This window comes from Engystomops pustulosus, chromosome 8, assembly GCF_040894005.1.
Source record: "Engystomops pustulosus chromosome 8, aEngPut4.maternal, whole genome shotgun sequence".
Lineage (NCBI taxonomy): Eukaryota > Metazoa > Chordata > Amphibia > Anura > Leptodactylidae > Engystomops > Engystomops pustulosus.
In genome coordinates this window covers 108,350,461-108,372,858 of record NC_092418.1, presented here as the reverse complement: position 1 = coordinate 108,372,858, position 22,398 = coordinate 108,350,461, and the positions used below count along the sequence as shown (strand labels likewise).

The 22,398-nt window shown below is 42.9% G+C and overlaps 1 long non-coding RNA gene across 1 annotated transcript; it reads right to left on the bottom strand.

Moving 5' to 3' along the window:
- Positions 1–8,995: 8,995 nt before the first annotated feature.
- Positions 8,996–22,398, bottom strand: LOC140074947 (uncharacterized). Its single transcript, XR_011849317.1, has 3 exons — positions 22,313–22,398; positions 12,777–12,854; positions 8,996–9,127 (listed from the first exon to the last, which is right to left on the bottom strand). It is a non-coding gene; the product is annotated as an uncharacterized lncRNA (long non-coding RNA).

The window sequence follows — 22,398 nt, the reverse complement described above, 5'->3', positions numbered from 1 at the left end:
CCTGCGGCCCGTTGACCGACGCTGATTCGGGTCTGCTGGGATTCACTAAGATCCATGCGCCCGATATCCACCAGGTGTCGCCGCTGCGCCGAGGTCCGCCGGAGTTCACCTTCTTCTTCCTGGTGCATCTGAGTGCTGACCTTGCAAAGCAAATTCTTTTTTAAATTCTGCATTTTTTCAGAATCTGTCGGGTTGTCCGATGGCCACGCCCCCCGATTTCTGTCTCGTGAATGCTGGCGCCGTTGCGACATAATCCCGGGGCAGATCGGAAATATCCGGGAAACCCGACGAAAGTGCGGCGTTCGGACCCTTAGTAAATGAGCCCCATTGACTTGCTAGAAGATAACTTAAAGGGGTATTCCAGGAATTGGCATAAATCATATACAAAAGGGTCAGTTAAACAAAAGCTAATATGTAATTAGTTGTTATTTAAAATTTTGCTCCCCTCAGCAGAAAATTCTGCTGACACACCCAGCAATACGGAATTCAAATACTATTGGCCCTTCAATCAGTCCAGGGCAGGTCATGTGATCACCACTACGTTTGGCTGTAGTCGGTTGGTTGAAGTGCATCCAGTATGGCCGGTGTTGTGGTGATGCATCCAGTATGGCCGGTGTTGTGGTGATGCATCCAGTATGGCCGGTGTTGTGGTGATGCATCCAGTATGGCCGGTGTTGTGGTGATGCATCCAGTATGGCCGGTGTTGTGGTGATGCATCCAGTATGGCCGGTGTTGTGGTGATGCATCCAGTATGGCCGGTGTTGTGGTGATGCATCCAGTATGTCCGGTGTTGTGGTGATGTATCCAGTATGGCCGGTGTTGTGGTGATGCATCCAGTATGGCCGGTGTTGTGGTGATGCATCCAGTATGGCCGGTGTTGTGGTGATGCATCCAGTATGGCCGGTGTTGTGGTGATGCATCCAGTATGGCAGGTGTTGTGGTGATGCATCCAGTATGGCCGGTGTTGTGGTGATGCATCCAGTATGGCCGGTGTTGTGGTGATGCATCCAGTATGGCCGGTGTTGTGGTGATGCATCCAGTATGGCCGGTGTTGTGGTGATGCATCCAGTATGGCCGGTGTTGTGGTGATGCATCCAGTATGGCAGGTGTTGTGGTGATGCATCCAGTATGGCCGGTGTTGTGGTGATGCATCCAGTATGGCCGGTGTTGTGGTGATGCATCCAGTATGGCCGGTGTTGTGGTGATGCATCCAGTATGGCCGGTGTTGTGGTGATGCATCCAGTATGGCCGGTGTTGTGGTGATGCATCCAGTATGGCCGGTGTTGTGGTGATGCATCCAGTATGGCCGGTGTTGTGGTGATGCATCCAGTATGGCCGGTGTTGTGGTGATGCATCCAGTATGGCCGGTGTTGTGGTGATGCATCCAGTATGGCCGGTGTTGTGGTGATGCATCCAGTATGGCAGGTGTTGTGGTGATGCATCCAGTATGGCCGGTGTTGTGGTGATGCATCCAGTATGGCCGGTGTTGTGGTGATGCATCCAGTATGGCCGGTGTTGTGGTGATGCATCCAGTATGGCCGGTGTTGTGGTGATGCATCCAGTATGGCCGGTGTTGTGGTGATGCATCCAGTATGGCCGGTGTTGTGGTGATGCATCCAGTATGGCCGGTGTTGTGGTGATGCATCCAGTATGGCCGGTGTTGTGGTGATGCATCCAGTATGGCAGGTGTTGTGGTGATGCATCCAGTATGGCCGGTGTTGTGGTGATGCATCCAGTATGGCAGGTGTTGTGGTGATGCATCCAGTATGGCCGGTGTTGTGGTGATGCATCCAGTATGGCCGGTGTTGTGGTGATGCATCCAGTATGGCCAGTGTTGTGGTGATGCATCCAGTATGGCCGGTGTTGTGGTGATGCATCCAGTATGGCCGGTGTTGTGGTGATGCATCCAGTATGGCCGGTGTTGTGGTGATGCATCCAGTATGGCCGGTGTTGTGGTGATGCATCCAGTATGGCCGGTGTTGTGGTGATGCATCCAGTATGGCCGGTGTTGTGGTGATGCATCCAGTATGGCCGGTGTTGTGGTGATGCATCCAGTATGGCCGGTGTTGTGGTGATGCATCCAGTATGGCCGGTGTTGTGGTGATGCATCCAGTATGGCCGGTGTTGTGGTGATGTGCAGTGATGGCAGTCACACAGGGTGCAGTTACCTGTTTAATGTGCAGGGGGCGCCAGATTCAGGATTTCTGGCGCACATTCTTCATGCATCTGCACCCCCTGCCCCACCAACTTTTTTTGTGCAACTTTTAACATAGGCCATGCGACACACTTCTGTCAGACAGTGCATGATAAATGTGGCGCACGGTACGACTGAGCACCGGAACGCCCCCTTCAGTGCAGAATTTCGTGTTACATCGGGTATAGTGCAGCTGTGACACAAATGTGTTTTTTCTCACAAGTGAGAGAAGGCCTACGGCTATACTTGGCTCTTTCAATAGTCCCATTGGCAGTAAATTGAGGGACAGGGAGCATATTCCATTGCCGATCCTTTGTAACTACGACAATTGGCTTGGGACTTCTGCTGTAGTGATCAATGGAGATGCTAGTGGGGTGAGTCCTAGTAGAGATGAGAAGGATTGCTTGGGTTCGTCGTATGCAACTTGGACATATATTGCCGGATTGGCTGCCATGCAGCCGCTGTGCCCCTGGCTACTACCCGTGGCTGTGATTGGTCGGGGGCGTCAATTCGCTGGATTGGCTGCACGACCGTCAGTCTGGCAATATGTCCAGGTCACTTAGGATGCTCCTGAACCGAAACTGAATTGAACCGCTCATGTCTAATCCCTCGGGAAAAAGGAGCAATGTATAAATATCATGTAAATAAATACAATTGAGTACAGGCGGTCCCTTACTTTAGGACACCCAACTTTCTGATGTCCCTGACAGACCTCTCGGCCCACTGTGACCTCGGGTGAAGCTCTCTGGATGCTTTAGTCCCAGGCTACAATGATCAGCACAAAACTTTGAAAATCCAAATGGGACAAAAGAAAATTTGGTCTGGAGCTACAATAATAAAATTTACAGTTCCAACTTACATACAAATTCAACTTAAAACATAAAGAACCTATCCTGTACGTAACCCAGGGATTGCCTGTAATGTGTTTTGTTTTAGTAATAATAATGAAAACAATAATACTTCAATCAGAATCGGTATTTTTATTATAAAAAACGTATTTTATTACTGCTGTTCATAATTATTTATTTTTTATATTATGTTATGTTATTCATAGTATAAACACACATATATTTAAATGAAACTACTAGTATTCTTCTAAGATTTTTTATTGTTATATTTTTATAAGTAATAAAAATGTTAGCAATAATAATAGTAATAGTAATAATATTAATAAAAATGGATTATGTATAATAATGCAACTGAAAATTATCTAAAAATACTAAGAATAATAACAATACTTTCTTTATAATAAGAAGAATATTGAAAGATCAATACAATTCATTGTATTAGTATGAATGATAATAATAATAATAATAGAAATAATAATAATAATAATAATAGTAATAATAATAATAGAAATAATAATAGAAATAATAAAAATAATAATAATAGAAATAAATAATAATAATAGAAATAATAATAATAATAGAAATAATAATAGAAATAATAATAATAATAATAATAATAATAGAAATTAATAATAATAGAAATAATAATAATAATAATAATAATAATAATAATAATAATAATAATAATAATAATAATTTATTTATTTAATTTTCAACAATAACATTTCCAGAAGAAACAAAAATATTTTCCATCCCCTGTCGGTTTTGAAAACAAATCAGAAACAATCTTGTTACCGTGCTCAGAGATTCTGACTGCTGATCCGCTATTTGCCCGTGGTAACAGCGTCAAAGCAGAACTTTTATATAATTGCTATATTTGCAGTCTGGGGAGAGAAAGTCGAGTAGATGCTGAAGCGGCTGAAAAGGAAAGAAACTGTTGTCTTGGAAATATAATGCAAACGTGGAGAGAATATACAAGATTTCCCAAATCTAATTGTGTGGAAGTCGGAGCAGATTCCGAGGTTTTTCCTACCTGTGATCAATGTTTAGACGCATCTCCTGATGCCAAATACAGGGAAAAGAAAGGTGTGAAAACTTCCTGAAGACGTTATCAGGTTCCAGGTCCAGTTTGCTTCACAGAACTCCCGTACTTGTTATACATTTTCTTCGGAAGTTGGACACAAGGAAGATTTTTCCTACTACAGCAAAATACTTTTGTCTTGTGACAATCATATGGTTATTTGCATCAAACCGAAAGGATCTGGGCCCCATTTGTGTAAGATAATGATAATGTTTTAAAAGACTTTATTTTTACTCAAAACAACCGGAATTCAGAACCCTTTCTTCAGGGACGTAATAAAGTCACAGTTCAACTATGATTGGTCAGCACAACAGAGTCAAACCCCTTATTGGTCGAGGTCTACCCCTGATTGGTCGATCAGCACAACAGCATCACTCCTAATTGGTCGATCAGAAAACAGGTACACCCATAATTAGTTGATAAGCACAACAGGTCCATCTCTGATTGGTCGCTCAGCAGAACAGGTCTACCCTTAATTAATTGATCAGCACAACAGGTTCACTCCTGATTGATCAATCAGCAAACAGGTTCACCCGTCATTAGTTCATCAGCACAACAGGTCCTCCCCTGATTTGTCGATCAGCACAACAGGTCCACCCATGATCAGCACAATAGGTCCACCCATGATCAGCACAACAGGCCAACCCATGATCAGCACAACAGGCCCACCCATGATCAGCACAACAGGCCCACCCATGATCAGCACAACAGGCCCACCCATGATCAGCACAACAGGTCCACCCATAATCAGCACAACAGGCCCACCCATGATCAGCACAACAGGTCCACCCATGATCAGCACAACAGGCCCACCCATGATCAGCACAACAGGTCCACCCATGATCAGCACAACAGGCCCACCCATGATCAGCACAACAGGTCCACCCATGATCAGCACAACAGGCCCACCCATGATCAGCACAACAGGTCCACCCATGATCAGCACAACAGGCCCACCCATGATCAGCACAACAGGCCCACCCATGATCAGCACAACAGGTCCACCCATGATCAGCACAACAGGCCCACCCATGATCAGCACAACAGGTCCAGCCATGATCAGCACAACAGGTTCACCCATGATCAGCACAACAGGCCCACCCATGATCAGCACAACAGGCCCACCCATGATCAGCACAACAGGTCCACCCATGATCAGCACAACAGGCCCACCCATGATCAGCACAACAGGCCCACCCATGATCAGCACAACAGGTTCACCCATGATCAGCACAACAGGCCCACCCATGATCAGCACAACAGGCCCACCCATGATCAGCACAACAGGCCCACCCATGATCAGCACAACAGGTCCACCCATGATCAGCACAACAGGCCCACCCATGATCAGCACAACAGGTTCACTCCTGATTGATCAATCAGCAAACAGGTTCACCCGTCATTAGTTGATCAGCACAACAGGTCCTCCCCTGATTTGTCGATCAGCACAACAGGTCCACCCATGATCAGCACAATAGGTCCACCCATGATCAGCACAACAGGCCAACCCATGATCAGCACAACAGGCCCACCCATGATCAGCACAACAGGCCCACCCATGATCAGCACAACAGGTCCACCCATGATCAGCACAACAGGCCCACCCATGATCAGCACAACAGGTCCACCCATGATCAGCACAACAGGCCCACCCATGATCAGCACAACAGGTCCACCCATGATCAGCACAACAGGCCCACCCATGATCAGCACAACAGGTCCACCCATGATCAGCACAACAGGCCCACCCATGATCAGCACAACAGGTCCAGCCATGATCAGCACAACAGGCCCACCCATGATCAGCACAACAGGCCCACCCATGATCAGCACAACAGGTCCACCCATGATCAGCACAACAGGCCCACCCATGATCAGCACAACAGGTCCAGCCATGATCAGCACAACAGGTTCACCCATGATCAGCACAACAGGCCCACCCATGATCAGCACAACAGGTCCAGCCATGATCAGCACAACAGGCCCACCCATGATCAGCACAACAGGCCCACCCATGATCAGCACAACAGGTCCACCCATGATCAGCACAACAGGTCCACCCATGATCAGCACAACAGCATCACTCCTAATTGGTCGACCCATGATTAGTTGATAAGCACAACAGGTCCATCTCTGATTGGTTGATCAGCAGAACAGGTCTACCCTTAATTAATTGATCAGCACAACAGGTTCACTCCTAATTGGTCAATCAGCAAACAGGTTCACCCGTCATTAGTTGATCAGCACAACAGGTCTACCCATGATCAGCACAACAGGTCCACCCATGATCAGCACAACAGGTCTACCCATGATCAGCACAACAGGTCCACCCATGATCAGCACAACAGGTCCACCCATGATTAGTCGATCAGCACAACAGTTCCACCCATGATTAGTCGATCAGCACAACAGGCCCACCCATGATCAGCACAACAGGCCCACCCATGATCAGCACAACAGGTCCACACTTGATGAAAAAAGTTACAGTGGGAGCAAGTGGGAATATTTGGGCAAAAAGTCAAACTAAACAGTGTTAATACCATTTTTATTGTAAGAGCTTATTCTAGATGATACAATCAATTTATCTTTTAAATGTCTATTCTATGTTTATACCATTTACAGCATTGGCAACAAACAATGGGCCTGGTGCTGTTGCTTGTGGCCTGATCCACCGCGCCGCTCGCCCCACCGATGTCTTCACTGCCCTGGTCACAGAGATGGGGATAGGCCACAGGAAGGAATAGGATGGTCAGCACGGTTCCGGCGTGGTGATCAGAAGGGCCAATGTTCCACATGTGATACATCTAATTCATACCTTATGTATAATGTTCCCCTCCCGAAACCCTGTGAATCCTAAGCTTCTATTATTTAAGAGTTGCTATTTCTTTGTCCACAATTCTTGTTTGCAAAAGCTTCTAATTTGATTTAATGCCTTAATTAATTTCAAGCCCAAATGTCTTAATTAATACATTAATATTTAATGTCTATTCTTAGCTTAGGAAGGGAATATAATTGTTTACATACATGGAGGGATACACTGTATTATTGTCATTGTGAAAAGAAGGGATGGGAAAGTCTCGGAAAAGGGGTTTCATTATCCGTGGGCTACAATTTGGGAGTGGGAAGGAAGAAGTGAAGGGTCAAGACCTGATCCAATGGTAAGACAGAGACAATAGTGATATTATTATGTAGCGTGCTCCATATTTCTTGACTTCTTAAAGGGGTTGTCTCAGGAGGTCAACAATGTCTGTATGCCTTAGGAGACTTTAGGGATGTCATAGGATGGTGGTTCCTGACTGTGGACTTCTGCCAGGACCTGTCATCTAAAGGCTACCAGGCCAACTTGCTGACTCTGCTGCTTCTTTGTCTAAGCTCTCAAAACCTTGAGACACTGGATCATTCAGAATCACGGAGCAGGTGGAGAATGAGACAGTGTAACAGTCTGTAAAGCTATCGTAGCCCCTCATGCTCATTAGCCCTTCAGGCTCATTAGCATCATTTTAAAAGTTGATTTTAGAAGGGAAGAGGCCATGGATAACAAATATAAGAAGATGACCACAGTCCCGGTGCCTGGATGTATGAGTAATGTCCCTGGATTTTGGTGGTAGATTTTCTTTAAGAGCAAGTCATGGCTGTGATTCTTTTTATTGCAACTCCTTTACACTTCAATGATATTCAGATCAGGGAGCCACAAAAAAAGTGTCCCTGGAAGACTTGGTCAGTTGTGTTTTACTCAATTATGCATTTGGCATCATTATATTTCGTCATAATATACCTATTTACTGCCCCCTTCAGATCCACGTGTGCCCTCAGATTACTGGGAGTAATCTACTTCTGTCGTGGTGGGATGACTTCACTTCTTCTGGTTTCTCCATGGCACCTACTAGAATTATCGGACATTACAATAGAACTAGAGATTCACATATTCGGACCCTTTAAGACCCAACATTTCAGTTGCTATTGACATTTATGGACATGTATGTGTCTCATTGAAACAAAATTGGGGCAACACATTTTGGGCACCTTACAGATGCTAATTCTTCCTTGCTATTGACCTGACATGAAATAGAAATCATTCTAAAGAAACGGAAGTAGAGGAACCATTTGGGGTCTCTCCACAATTTATGGGAATGTAGTTGTCATATTACAATAGAACTGGATGAACGCGGTTGGAATTACCGGATATGTATTTGCCGCATTGCCACAAAACTTGGAGAATTTTTGGGATATGATGTATGTTACGTGATATTGACCTATTAGGGGTAGAATTTGTCACAATGCAAAGAACCGCATGGAGACACTTTGAAGACCCTAGACTTACCTAGGATTGTAAACTCTTTCACACGCTACGTGTCCCTTGTTATAGATCTATATTTGTTATCATTGCAATGGACTTGGAGGCGGTGGGACACATGTTCGGGGCCCTCTTTGACCCCATCATTTCCATAGCTTGATATCACGGTATTCCATCCATACCGGCTGCTTCGCCTCTCCTTCTGCAGCCCTCATTATACTCGCCAGCGCTGCTTCCACTGTCCCTAACATTATTAGGCCTTATTTTAATTATGTGACGATCAAAAACATCAACTCCTTGACATTCACACTTATTATCGCCTACCTATAGAACCCCCTGAATCTTTCAATATTCCTGCTAGAAGGCGCTGGAGTTTATTGCAGCGAGTAACCTGAACAGAACTTCAGATTATGAACTTTAGGAAAAGATGAATACGTTTTACGGACATGGAAACCGCCGAGAAAGGGCTTTGATGTCGGGCCATTAAAATATCAAATGCAAAGATCACTTACTCATGTGCATAATTCCAGGGCTCCGCGTAGATGACAGGTTTCATACGGGGGGATCCCATTCAGCTTTCAGGATTGAATGTATATGGCAGTCGGGTTTCATCAGGATACCTGACGTTAGATGGCTAATTAGTTAAGATAGGAGTCGCGGGCACGCAGGCGTTCATAGAGGAACACAGCTGACGGCGGGTAAACAGCAATCTGTTACAGAAAACATCATTTTTACTGCACTTCAAACACGGAAAACGTTTAACATCACTTTTTTTTTAGGCTGATATACAAGGGGAGGACAAGGAAGGGAACATGAGAAAGAACATTAACGTAAATTGGTGTTTGACGTCTTTATCCGTGAGTATAATCAGCATGGCTATGTATGTGCAGCAGTTTGGCTGACTTTACCCGTTTTTGATAACTAATAGGCATTCCTGTTGGGACCAAGGTCATTACGGACCTTATTCTACGATAGAAGAGGAACACAAGACCAGACAGAGCCCCTGTAAGGTAGGTTTGTTGAATACTTGATGGCCCTCATACCCACACCCTAAAGGTCTTCACCTGAGGTTCTCTTTGTACAAAACCAGAAGTTTCGGCTTCAGAAACGACCAGGTTGGAGGCATCTGTCTAACATCTGGATTGAAAGATGAACCTGACTGTTGCATTAACTTGACCCAAGATGACCCACTTTTAAACACTTCTTATACTTTGGAACGTTCCTTCAATGGAACCTGGTTACAATAGTCTATTTTTTTAAAATCAATATGTATTCATCCATCTTGCTCAGATACTGTATATGCTCGGATGCATCCAGTAGCCCTGTAGACCCTTGAAGATCCAGCCACCTCATCACACTGCCACCTATAGATCTCACACAGTTCCATTTCACATCTTCTTTCCATTATCCAAGGCTCCTAATTATAAGCAGGGAACTGGAAGTTCCTTTGGAACACAACGAAAGAGATTTTTTTTGGACTTGTCTTGGCCAGGTGGCATCAAGATGGTTCCTGTCAATTATTGATGAACTTCTTAGGAAGGACACTACCCGTTAATGACTCTAACCTACTGAGCAGATGAGTAGAAGTTAGTTTCCCCCATTGACTACTACAATATAGAGATTAAGATAACTTATACCCCAGCCGTAGAGGGAACAGCTTGCTATTTGTAACCAGGAGCGGTAACCTGGCGAGAGCCCGGAGAGGCGGCTTTCTATGGAGGTTGTGATTTACATGTTTGTGGACGTTGATTTGATGCAGGTTAATTCTTAATTTTTGTAGATATAAATCAACATTTCATCTTAACATGCAACCTCTCATTCATCTTTTCTCTTCAGTGCCTTCTACACCATCTGTTCCTATTTCCCCGGGCTGTGCTGTTGACATCTGTTGGGCTGTCTCTCAGGCTGTTCTATCTCCCACCGATACTTGGCCACTGCATACTTTTCGAGCAAGGGCAATTTATGCTTCAATTGAAGAATGTAAGATATACAAAATACTGTAACTGGTCGGACTACACTGCAAGACATCAAAGCCATATACCGACGACGTGGACATTAATGCAATAATAGGGCAGTGATGGTTGCTGGAACGTAAGGTCTATGCAAGGAGTTACGATGTACAATGCTACTGCATCCCCACCCAATGCATTACCTATCCTGTACGGAACATTAATTGCATGATGTTTTCTTTATTGTTTAGAAATGAAGAGTTTATAGCATCTGGTTGAAGCCCATATGATGCACAGTTTAGACTTGCTATGTACAGAACACACAGTAGAACAGCTCCCCCACCACCATATCCAGAAGTTATATAACAAGTTATTTTTTTTAGCAAGTGGGTTTCCATGTGGAAACATCAGATATGAAAAGACACTATTTTTGTGTCCGCTCCTGTCCTCGATACTGCCACTTCTCTTGCAGAAGGTGCTGCTGCCTGAGGCAAGAGGCTCAACACGACTCATGGCTCATGATTAGTTTTCATTGGATTGTGAGCATTTTAAACTTTATAACATAACCCCTCAGATACACATGTATCCTATTCAGTCTTTGATTGTTAAAGGTCCAACTACTGGGATTCCCATTGATCACAAGTACAAGGACCAACAAGTACCTCTATTACACACATGGGTAATGCTCAGATTGGGCTTCATTCACTTCTATGGGAATCTGAGCGCTAGATAGCCTGGAAGTCCAGGTTGGGCGTGTTGACTAGCACTTTACAAATACACACTTACACACTTAGGTGTTGCAGAGTAACGTCCAGGGTCGTCAGCTCATTGCTCCCAAGTCACATTCTGAAAATAGTTGTATCCCTTGAGGCAACCCAAGTGTTGTATAGTTTTCTTCTATAACACCTGTCCATAGGTTGCATGTGGCACAATTAAAGTGCACTCCAGGATGTTTTTTGAGTGAAGACCCATCCTAATATCAGAACCATAGGAGTCCGACACCTGGCACCTTTGACCCACATATTACTGTTTTTGCTTCCTAGATCAGTGACATCAATACCCATTTGTTATATGGTCTGTTTAAAGCTCAGCCCCCTTCAAATGAATTGGTCTGAGTTTCAATAGTAAATATGGCCACTATACTATGTATTACACATTGGGGGTCATTTACTAAGGGCCCGATTTGCGTTTTCCCGACGTGTTACCTGAATATTTCCGATGTGCGCCGATTTCCCCTCATTTGCCCCGGGATTTTGGCGCACGCGATCGGATTGTGGCGCATCAGCGCTGGCATGCACGCGACGGAAATCTGGGTGTGTGGCCGAACGAAAACCCGACGGATTCAGAAAAACCGCCGCATTTAAAAAAAAAAAAATCTGTCGCGGAGCTTGCACTTACCTTCACTCAGCCCGGCATTTCGATGCTTTTCAGCGCAGCAGCGCAACCTGGTGGACGGCGGAGGAACTACCTTAATGAATCCCGGCCGGACCCGAATCCAGTGCAGAGAACACTCCGCTGGATCGCGAATGGACCGGGTAAGTAAATCTGCCCCATTGTTGAAAAAGGGGTGAAAATACTGACCCCCGTCAATCTAGTACTGATTTCCTAAGGAAAAGTGATCCATGAACAAATTTTGGAACTCCCTTTTCTTTTGAACAGACCTAAGCTGCAATACCAGACTCAGCCTGTACACAGGAGCGGCGCTGCGACTGGAAGAAAGCCGCCACATCCTCCTAGTCTTGTACATCCCCTTTTAATCAACCAATCTGAATGAATACAGTTCCTGATCTCAGAAATATTCTAGTGTCTGACTTCAGGACGGCTTGTGTGTGATGGAGCTGCATTGAAATCAGTGCAATGATTCCGCCTCCTGTACTGACCTATAGCACCGTCACATGTTAGCAATGACATTGTGTGGCCAAATGAGATATTTTTTTAAGTAATTTCTAATTTGCCCGCAGTCTTTAGGACATGTAATTTCACACCTCAGTGGAAGTGCTAGGTTTTATAGTATTATCGGAGCCCCTCGGAGGCTATTTGGCACTTGGTGTATACATGGAGCATCAAAGGGGAGACTTTTGTAACTTTTCATCGCCGCTTGGTCGGATGCTATGGTAAAGGTTAGTAGCGGAGATACATCGCGGGAAGGTTATGAGGTGTTATTCACAGTGTATAAGCAGACATCATGAAAATCTCACAGATCAAAGGAACCCCAGACTCTTTTTACACTTCGCCTTGTGTCAGGGAACAACTCAAGGGAGAGAACTTTGTCTTACATTTTATAGGCACTGGCAGGGAACGTTCACTTTTGAATTGCCACATATTACACAAATGGGCCAAAGGAGAGAAAAAATGCATGTGATAGCAATTTAACATTTCTTCCCTTTAAATTATGGGATAGACACTTAACCTAGTTCGATTCCCAGGTGGTCTGGCCGCCGTCCATACTATTGTGGTTTGCTTGAAGGATTCATTTTCTCTGAAGGAGCTGAAAAAGAAGGAAAGCAAAGCTTAAAAATACAATCCAGGGAGTCGAGACCTTGAGAACATGGAGAGTTATAATGTTGCAACCTTAGGTTACATTGTATCGCACTGGAAATAGAAGATGGGTGTTAAAGGTAATGCAATGGAGTTATGTTTAACCTATTAGAGGGGTCACAGAGCTTGGGTTTGGTAATAGACGTCTTCGGCTACCTCTGAAACTTCCATAGAGAATAATTAAAACGACGGGACACATGTTCAACTAGTCGTTCCATCCATCAGATCCATTATCCGTCTAAAATTATTTAAGGGGGAATGTACAAAGTTTTCCAGGATGGGATAAGGAAAACTGCACCTCTTTTAGCTACCATGCAAGGCTGTCTACATTTGGGAATATGTTCCTTCTGGAATAGGTATACTGGTTTGGTTTTAATCCCACATCTTGTCATTAGGCTTCCTGAAGGTCATGCTTGATGTCAAGGGAGCTGTCTTACAAGGCAGCTAAAAGAGGCGTGGTTTTCCTCATCCCATCCTAAAAAAACTTCACACACCTACAAGGCAACCTTAATTGGCAGTCTCCATAAGGAGAACCTTTGGGTGCGGTCACACGTCGCGTTTACCGCATGCGTTTGAAAACGCATTGGAATAGCTGAAGAGTGATTTGCCTAATTAAACAGCTGTTAACATGTGTGTTTACAAAATGCAACCGTTAACGCATTGTTAACGCATGCTGTTGTTAACACAATGTCAACGCATGCGTTAACGCAAGCGCTAACATTTGCGTTTTGTAAACGCAAGTGTTAACAGCTGTTTAAAAAGGCAAATCACTCTTCAGCTATTCCAATGCATTTTTAAACGCATGCGGTAAACGCGACGTGTGACCGCACCCTGAATTTCTCAACCCCAAATTATTTAATTAACTCACAAATTGACATATAAAGCCCCTTTATCAACCCATAAATACAAAAATGTTGTTGGTAGAACACAAGACCAGACCCAAGTTAAACAGAGCATTAGATCATCATACCATAAATAAAGCCTCATTAACCAAGTGCTATACAGCACCAGAACCAAGCTCAGTGCTTACAGTAAATACAGCACGTTAGTTTTTACTCATGTGCTGCATCAGTCAATAAAGCAGGTCTGTATAAACAATGGTGAGTGCCACCTCTTTCTACTACAATGGACTAAACTAATTTTGTACACAAAAACAGCACCAGAACTTTGATAAGAAGAAAAATACAGCACCAGAAGCCAGTTCAGTAAATAAATAAAGCACCAGAATCCAGCTCAGTGCATAAAAATAGAAGAAAACTCAGTGTACAAAATATTGAGAATTTTTTTTATAAACGTTTTTCATTGAAGTTTTATAAATATAAGAAAATAAGACAAAATTCCAGTTTTGCAGGTCAGACACAGTCATAGACAAATGAGCGGAGATTGTAAAAATATTGGGGCACATTTACTTACCCAGTCCAGTCGCGATCCCGCGGCGCGTTGTCCGATGAGGATTCGGGTCTGCTGGGATTCACTAAGGCCGTGCGCCCGATATCCAGCAGGTGTCGCTGCTGCGCCGAGGTCCACCGAAGTTCACCTTCTTCTTCCTGGTGCATGTAAGTGCGTGATCTTGCGACACAAAACGTTTTTTTAAATTCTGCGGTTTTTCAGAATGCGTCGGGTTGTACGATGGCCATGCCCCCTGATTTCTGTCATGTGAAAGCCGGCGCTGATGCGCCACAATCCGATCGCGTGCGCCAAAATCCCTATGGACCCTTAGTAAATGAGCCCCATTGAGTATTAAGTGCAAAATTGTGAGCTCGTGTGTAATGCCAACACTTATTGTAAATTCAATGACATCTGATTGGAGTTGACTCTTTCAACTTCTTCTTTGTATACCTGGTCACCATTTCAGCTTCTTCCAGCCACAACTCCACTCTGTAGATTTAGCAACAAAAATTGTAAGCTCCCATGCTTGTGATCAGTGAGGTTACCAGGGCTTGGACCACCACTGATCCTGATCAGGGTAAAGGGGATAACCCAAAATAAGTCTTGTTTCCATGATTGTCAACCAAACGTTGACCAAGGAACTGGACTCATCACAGTCCTCTATAATAATGTGAACAGGCACAAGACTACCAGCCCGTATAAGGAGCATGATTACATAAAGCAAAGGTAGATCTGCGGGGAAGCTGTAACAAAATCTAAGATGACTATGATGCTGTGAGTCCTGGTCACCAATGTCTACTACGAGAAATATGGCCTGGGTCATATTTCAAGGACTGAATACGCTGAAAAATGGCTTAAGGTAAAATCTATAGGAAGATAAAGATAAAAATTAGTGCAGATAGTGTAACATTCTCATGGTTTGAAGAAGTGGAATTAGAAGAGAAATGTTTCTCTCACTTTGATCGGTTGTGAATAGTCACCACACCACAAGAGTGTTGAGTTTTACCTTAGTTGAGTAATTCCTTTCAAGGAAACCAATCCAATCTTTCGTATAAAGCTGCTGTGGTTCTCTGGTACTCAAATAACAAGGGGACAAGAGCCTTCTCGTAACACGTAAAGGAATTTTCTAGAAATTTTCAGCCCATATACATCAATTTCCCTAGAACAAAGAACCACTATGGTAAAGGCAAGTCATCTATAGGTTATAGGTATGGCCAATATTTTTAATGGCTGCCAGGTACAAACAGATGCCTTGTTGACCTTGGCTTCCCTTAGACATGTCTGCTGTGTGGCTTCTCTTTCCAAGAGGTTCTTTCCGCTCATACAGCCACTAAGAACAATGGTTTGAGCCCAAAAACCCACTGACTTGGTCTATATTTATCTCCAGCCCTCCGACATGGAATACTCTAGTGGCCGACCAATGCAGTGTCCTTAATAACAAGACCTTCCAAACACAAGTTGACATTGTCGGTTCAGAATAGTCTTACAGAGAAATAACTTTTTTGGAGTATCTGTTCCACCAGGTACATGTCTGACTCTATATAACTAACAATCAAGATTTAGGGCATCAGGTAGTCAAAGTAATTTGCACCTGGCCAGTAGATCCCTATCCCACAGATGTTTCCTCAAACACAGACATTGTGAATATAGAATATTCCAGACGGAGAGTATGGTAGAAATTAAGTGACGGATGTGATGAACTGCCTATAGCCCGAGGGGCTCTGCCACTGGTTTGATCTAAGTGATGAAAAAGCACAAGGGTCTTTAACAGTTTATTAAACATCAGGGTGCAAATAGGGTATTTTCTTAGGAACCTGACATGTAATATATACAGGTCTTTGTATACAACTCTGGGATGCTTGGAACAATTATTAAAGTCTATTACCGGTATAATGAAGCTCTTGGGGGTACAGTCAGAGACCACCAGTAGGTCCAGGGAGACTTACAGGTAATGCTCTAAGTATGCAAGTAGACACATCGAGAAATTCAGTATCTGAAGGGCCAACTTTAACTTTTAAGAGGCCACTAAATGAGTAACCGGTTCACAATGACTCCGTGACTCCTGCACAGGAGTGAATACAAGCAATGACCAGTTGTGTTACAGACCAGAATGGAGCCGGGCAACACAGACACCCCATGTGTATCATAACCGTGTGCTCGACTTTGTTCTGTTCCTGCAGGTTTGGCATCTTTGTAAAGGTCATCAAAAACTAAGCCTTTATTGAGAAACACTTAACCAGTTGCCTTACATTAGACTTTGTAACCATTAAGCTTGATACCTCATCATCTGCTTGCTTGCTCGTGTGATTGCATTCACCATCTACAGGTAGGGCTACAGACACACCAATCACTGGACCAAATATTTGAGTTTTGATTGGAGACCCTATCCATGAGGGTTGAGGAGCCTTTAATGTAGCTCCAAGAAGCTGCTGCTTGTTCTTCGGTCCTGTCTACTTTTCATTATGGTTGTATAGTTGTCTTGGTATGTTCTTTCTATTTAGCTCTCAGATTATTCTAATTTTTTTGTGTTTTCTCCTACTTGAATTTCCCAAGATAAAAACCACCTTTCATCCTAAAGGAACACTTTGGTGACCTCAAGGAACTTCTAAAGACCTTCAAGTGACCTCATAAAAAACTCAAGGTAGCCCTAAGAAACCTGTTTTGTTCCCAAGGAATCTTTTGTATCCCTCGAGTGAAAACCAAAATGACCAACCAGCACTTAGGTGACCCTCAAGGAACCCCTGCATCAAATACAGAAGAATAAAGTTATTAAAAGTGAACATGTACAATTTTAATACAAATTTAGGACCCTGGGGACTCTAAGGAACCCTCTGATACACCTAAGAACCATGTGGTGACCACAGTGAACTCTTTGGTCACCCAAAGGAAATATTCAGAACCCTCTAGAAACTTCAAGGAACCCTCAAAGTTCCCATAGTGACCTTAAGGAACATATGGAAACTCCATGATGAATGCGTAGAACATAGAACATCCTATACCATCAGTGTCTTTCACCTATCATGTATTTTGTATTTGTTAACAACAATGGACCAAAAATCTAGCAGGGAATAAAAGGGGATGTGATAAAATTTTAAACAAATGTAAAACTCAAGGAATTCTTAGGAACCCCCTGATTACCCAAATGAACCATTAAGAACCCTCTGGTGAAACCCTATGGTCTCTGAAGGGAACTCTTAAGAAACCTCTGGTGACCCTAAGAACTTCTAAACTCACCCTTCAGAAACTTGAAGAGATTCCTTGTTGACCATGTAGATATTGGTGACCCTAAGGAACCTCTAAAGACCCAAAGTACAAACTCTGATGAACTCAAGCAACCATATTATACATATAACATTCTTACATCTATAAAATCAGTGCCCTGAGGACTTAAGGAATTCTCCGAAACCCTATGGTTACGGGAGAACCCAACAATTAGCCAAAGGAACCCGTAAAAGTTCTCTGATGACCCCAAGAAATCCTATGGTTACTCAAAGGAACCATGAAGACTCTGTTGACTACTAGGAAAACTTAAGAAACTTTAAACAATTTCGAGGTATACATAAAGATTATGATATTATTATTATTACTATTTAAGGAACTTGTAGGCATTCTTTGGTGGCCCCAAGGAACCCTTAAAAACCATGTGATGTTAAGGAGCCTATAGAAAGCCAGTGAGAACACCGAGGATTCCAATTGTTGTACCATGTAATTATTACTGTGTGTAAAATATTCTCATATCCATATAATCTTTGGTCTTCTCTCACCTCATACTTTGTATTTGTGTCCATGACCAGGTCTAGTGGTTTACCAGAACTTCCAATGCCAAATAATTTACATAAAAAGTCCCCGGGAAAAAAACACTAAAAATAAGGGCAAAGCGCTAATATTAAAAGAAAAGCCTCCTCTCCTTCGCCGCCCCTTTCAAGTCAATTCTTTCATTCCTTTGCATTTTTATTACTGAAACCCGCATGCAAAAAGAGGCTTTGATATCAAAGATCAACCGAAAGGTTTCAAAACTATATATTTGTATAATATTTATAATGCAAATCTGAATTTAGCATTTTTTTGTCGGTTCATTTGACTAGAACCTGTGGAGCTCAGACATAAAAAAAAAGCCCCAATCCCCCAATGACACAGCATGTACCAGAGTTCAGTGAGACGGGAATGAGAAGTGTTTGTGTTTAAAATACCTTCTTTCTTCACAAGTTGAAAGGTAAATGTGTTGTTCCGACATACATTACTTGAATGGAAAGTTTAGACTGGATCTCATTAAATTAGCCTATTTTACATGTCTTTCTGTGGAGATGTAAGAAATTTCTCCAGTCTGGGGGGAAAATATTGTTGCTCCAAGTCTAGAGGAGGGATGTCAGTGTAACAACGCCCCTTTAAGAATTACACATGTTTGGGTCCATATGGACATAACAGGTTGTCGTCTTTTTTCTTACGTAGCACCATAAATCCCAAGGATACTAGTAGGGTAGAGTGATAAAAATTCAACTGTCTAAACCAACCACTAGGGGGAGCCCTTAAGCTCAATGCATACTCCTATAATATGACAATCACTGAATAGGCAGTATGAGTAGGCTCACTAGCTCCCTCTATTGGAGAATCCTGCCAGGCAGAATTTTATCTTCTATTTCATTAGCTATGAATGCAAAAAAAAAGTTTGTGGTCCATAAAGAATGAAGGTTCAGTCTAAAATTATTGATAATATAGCTATAAAATAGGTCCTCCTCAAACATCAGGTCAGTAGGGGGTCCACTACAACAACACCACTGTTCTCACCAGCCCATGATCAGAGAATTAAACAGGAAGTAGCCTAGTGAGTCTAGTGGTCAGGCCAGGGTACTGTAGATCTGATCCCATTCATTTCCATGAGATCAATGATGCAGTGACTCAGTTCACCCACTACATGGAGAACGGCGCTGAATGCTCCATTCCCGTGCTGCTTATGAACAGCCAAGAACAGCTGTATTGGAGGTGCTGGGTGCTTATTACCGATGACCTATTTTATGGAAATGTTATTAATATTTTTAACCTGAAAAACTCCTTTAAGGAACTGACTGAGAATATAAAGTTTTATACATTTAATGGTGAACATTCACTGTAAATAGTTTGTTCCAATAATCCTACCCAGAAGTTGAGAAGAATGACCGGTGGAGCCGAGGGCTAGCCCCCAACCGATGCACTTCCTATAGCACGAGCCAAGAACTGGACCTGCCATTGCAGCTCACCATGTGCCAGCCTATTATCCCCCCCACCCCCCGGGATCAATAAAGTTGTATTATATTGTATATGAAATATCCCTTCAAATAGATCTTATCCATGTACAATCCACAAAGCCTCATTCTATAATATATACTCAACGACTACGAATCCTACGAGTCTCATCTCTCTGCTGTAACCAATAGTAAAAAAAAAAAAAAAATTAGCAGACAGGAGCTCAGCAAGTTTATCTGTAACATATTGACAACCTAGTAATCCTTAAAATTAACTCAAGGTATCGGTAACCGGTCACCTGCCAGAGTCACCTGAAGTCATCAGAAATAGGGAGACAGAGGTCAAGTTGAAGAGTTTTAGAGCTTCTAAATTTTAACCAAACGTTCATGTTAAATTATTTACAAAACACATCTATATATCTGATTCTTTGTATCTATCCATATATATATATATATATATATATATATATATATATATGTATCTCTTTCTAAAATTGAAAAAAATAACAGCACTCTCTTCTTATCTATCTATCTTTATGTATATCGAGCTATCTATCAATGTATATGTCTGCATAGTAAATTATTTGTAGGATGGACAGAAGCTTTAATTTTGGTGGGTGATTTGGGCCATCAGCTGTCCCTAGAATCAGCTGTATTGTGACCATCCACTCTACCGCCCCCCCTCAGGTATCTGCTTTCTGCCGCCTGAGGGGGGATTTTCATCTCATCTAATGGCAAAAGCGGCTCAGATCTATGAATTTTTAGATGGATTATGCGGATGGATTATAAATATGTATATATATATATATATATATATATATATATATATAATCCATCCACTTGAAGAAAAGAATGCTTTCTATCTATCTATTTAATAGTCAAAAATTGTTGGCACACCAAATTGTAGTGGAAAAACAGAATTTACTTTATTCCAAAAGTGTTACGTTTCAGCTCCTGCATCAGGAGCCTTTCTCAAACCAGGACAGAACAGATGTAATATGGAGGACCCCTTTAAGGTGACATATATATGTGACATATTATAAGGTGACATGTTGTATTATCTATCTGTAATTACATACATGCTGCTTCATCCTGACTCTTATTCGGATCTGCTATTAGCACTACTCTGCAGATATGTCCCGAGGCTTGTAATCCCTGAATCCTGGTTAGTTATTTGATGACGGGTTATCTATATGACTGAGCACAGGTATTTCAGGTAGATTAATAGTGTCTCTGTAGGGATGGGGTCAGTGATCATAGCGGCGTCACCTTGGATGCAGAACGTACAAGGTACAAACTTCACCTTCCAGACTGTTTATCTTCTTTTACCCACATCCTCGCTTCTACCTTCTGCACCTTGATACCTGATTTAAAGGTGACTCCGAGCCAAGGTGCGTGAACATCCATGAAATCCATAGCAATGCTTTAGAAACGGGAGACTAGGTAGAAAATCATTTGTCCCGCAGCGAAAACACATCAAAGGGATGGAACATCGGAATTATCTACAAAGGTGAGCGGAGCCGGGTGTAAATGGGAGATGTTTGCCGTAAGCTTTTTTTTTCTTCATTAGCCAATAATTGCCAATATGCAATTGACGTGAAGTACACTAATATTTAACGGGAAAAACAGCCGTAACCATCTCCGAATTTGGATGATTTACTCGTTTTCCTCCTTATCTGCTGCAATTAAAGCTCACTAAAAGGTAGGAAAATGAAAGCGAAGGAAAATTAAATTCAGCTCCGTAATTGCGGGAATAAGTGTAGTTTAAGTGGAGGAATAATCTCAACAAGACGCGGCGCTCATTTTTCTTTATCTGCTGCAGGCAGAAATTTGGAGAAGGTTGTGTTTTCGAGCGGAGAACGGTGGAGCTTTGTCTTAAGGAGAAAATCTCCCAATTTGTGCTGAGAAGACACTAGATGTAAAAGAGGAAATACAAAAGTGAGACCGCACCCCTAGAAATGTAGGGTCAATTTTAGTGCCTGTGCCCACACCATTCGGTGGAGATTTACGTTGGGTCCTCGTGGGGTAAGGCCTTCAAAAGATCCCTGTGTAGACCCTCCTGCAGTTAGAAATCCATGGTCCACATTTATTATGCAGTCTCCCCTTAAACGGAGTGCACAAGAAAAAAAACTGGTGCGCTCAGCCTACCAGCTATGGGTGCCCCCAGGGTGCTCCAGAATCATAAAGCTCTTACTCCAGTCTTCATGAATCTGGCACACGCTGCACGATAGTGAGGTGAACTGCAAACCTTGCAGTTTGCTTTACTATTAGTGAATGTGAGCCCGTATATTTAGGAGACATCTGGTTCGTTCAATATTTGCCAGAATTTGACACTCAATTTTTTAGAAACTTCAATACTTTTATTTTAGTGTCAGTCAAATCCAAAAATTCACATGACATTTCAGCCCAGGATGGACCATCACCCAGGATAGACTCTGACCTCTGGTGTGATACATCAAAAGCCCATTCTACTCCTTCCCCCACTTGGTCTCAATTGGTCCTCGAGTCACTTCAACTTGAGATTTTAGTGCTAACCCCTGGTCTCTGGGACCTCATATAGTTGCATAGAATGAGTTATAGGCTAATCTACTCCTGCCTCTATCCACTGAATTGGTGATGATCCCCACCTGTGAGAACCTACCTATAACAGAGAGTAACCCACTAATCAACAGAGAGTATGGTTGCACACAGCATAATTTGCAGGAGATAGATGAGAACAGCACTCCACAGCTATTTCCACCAGTCCCATAGAAATGCCATTGTTCTACTGGTCAGCGGGAGGCTCTACCTTTGGGCATACATTTATCAGCAAGTTATATGCTAACTGACTCCAACCAGTTGTGTTTTTCCTTGTTAAGGGGTGACCTCACCACCCCTTCACCACCC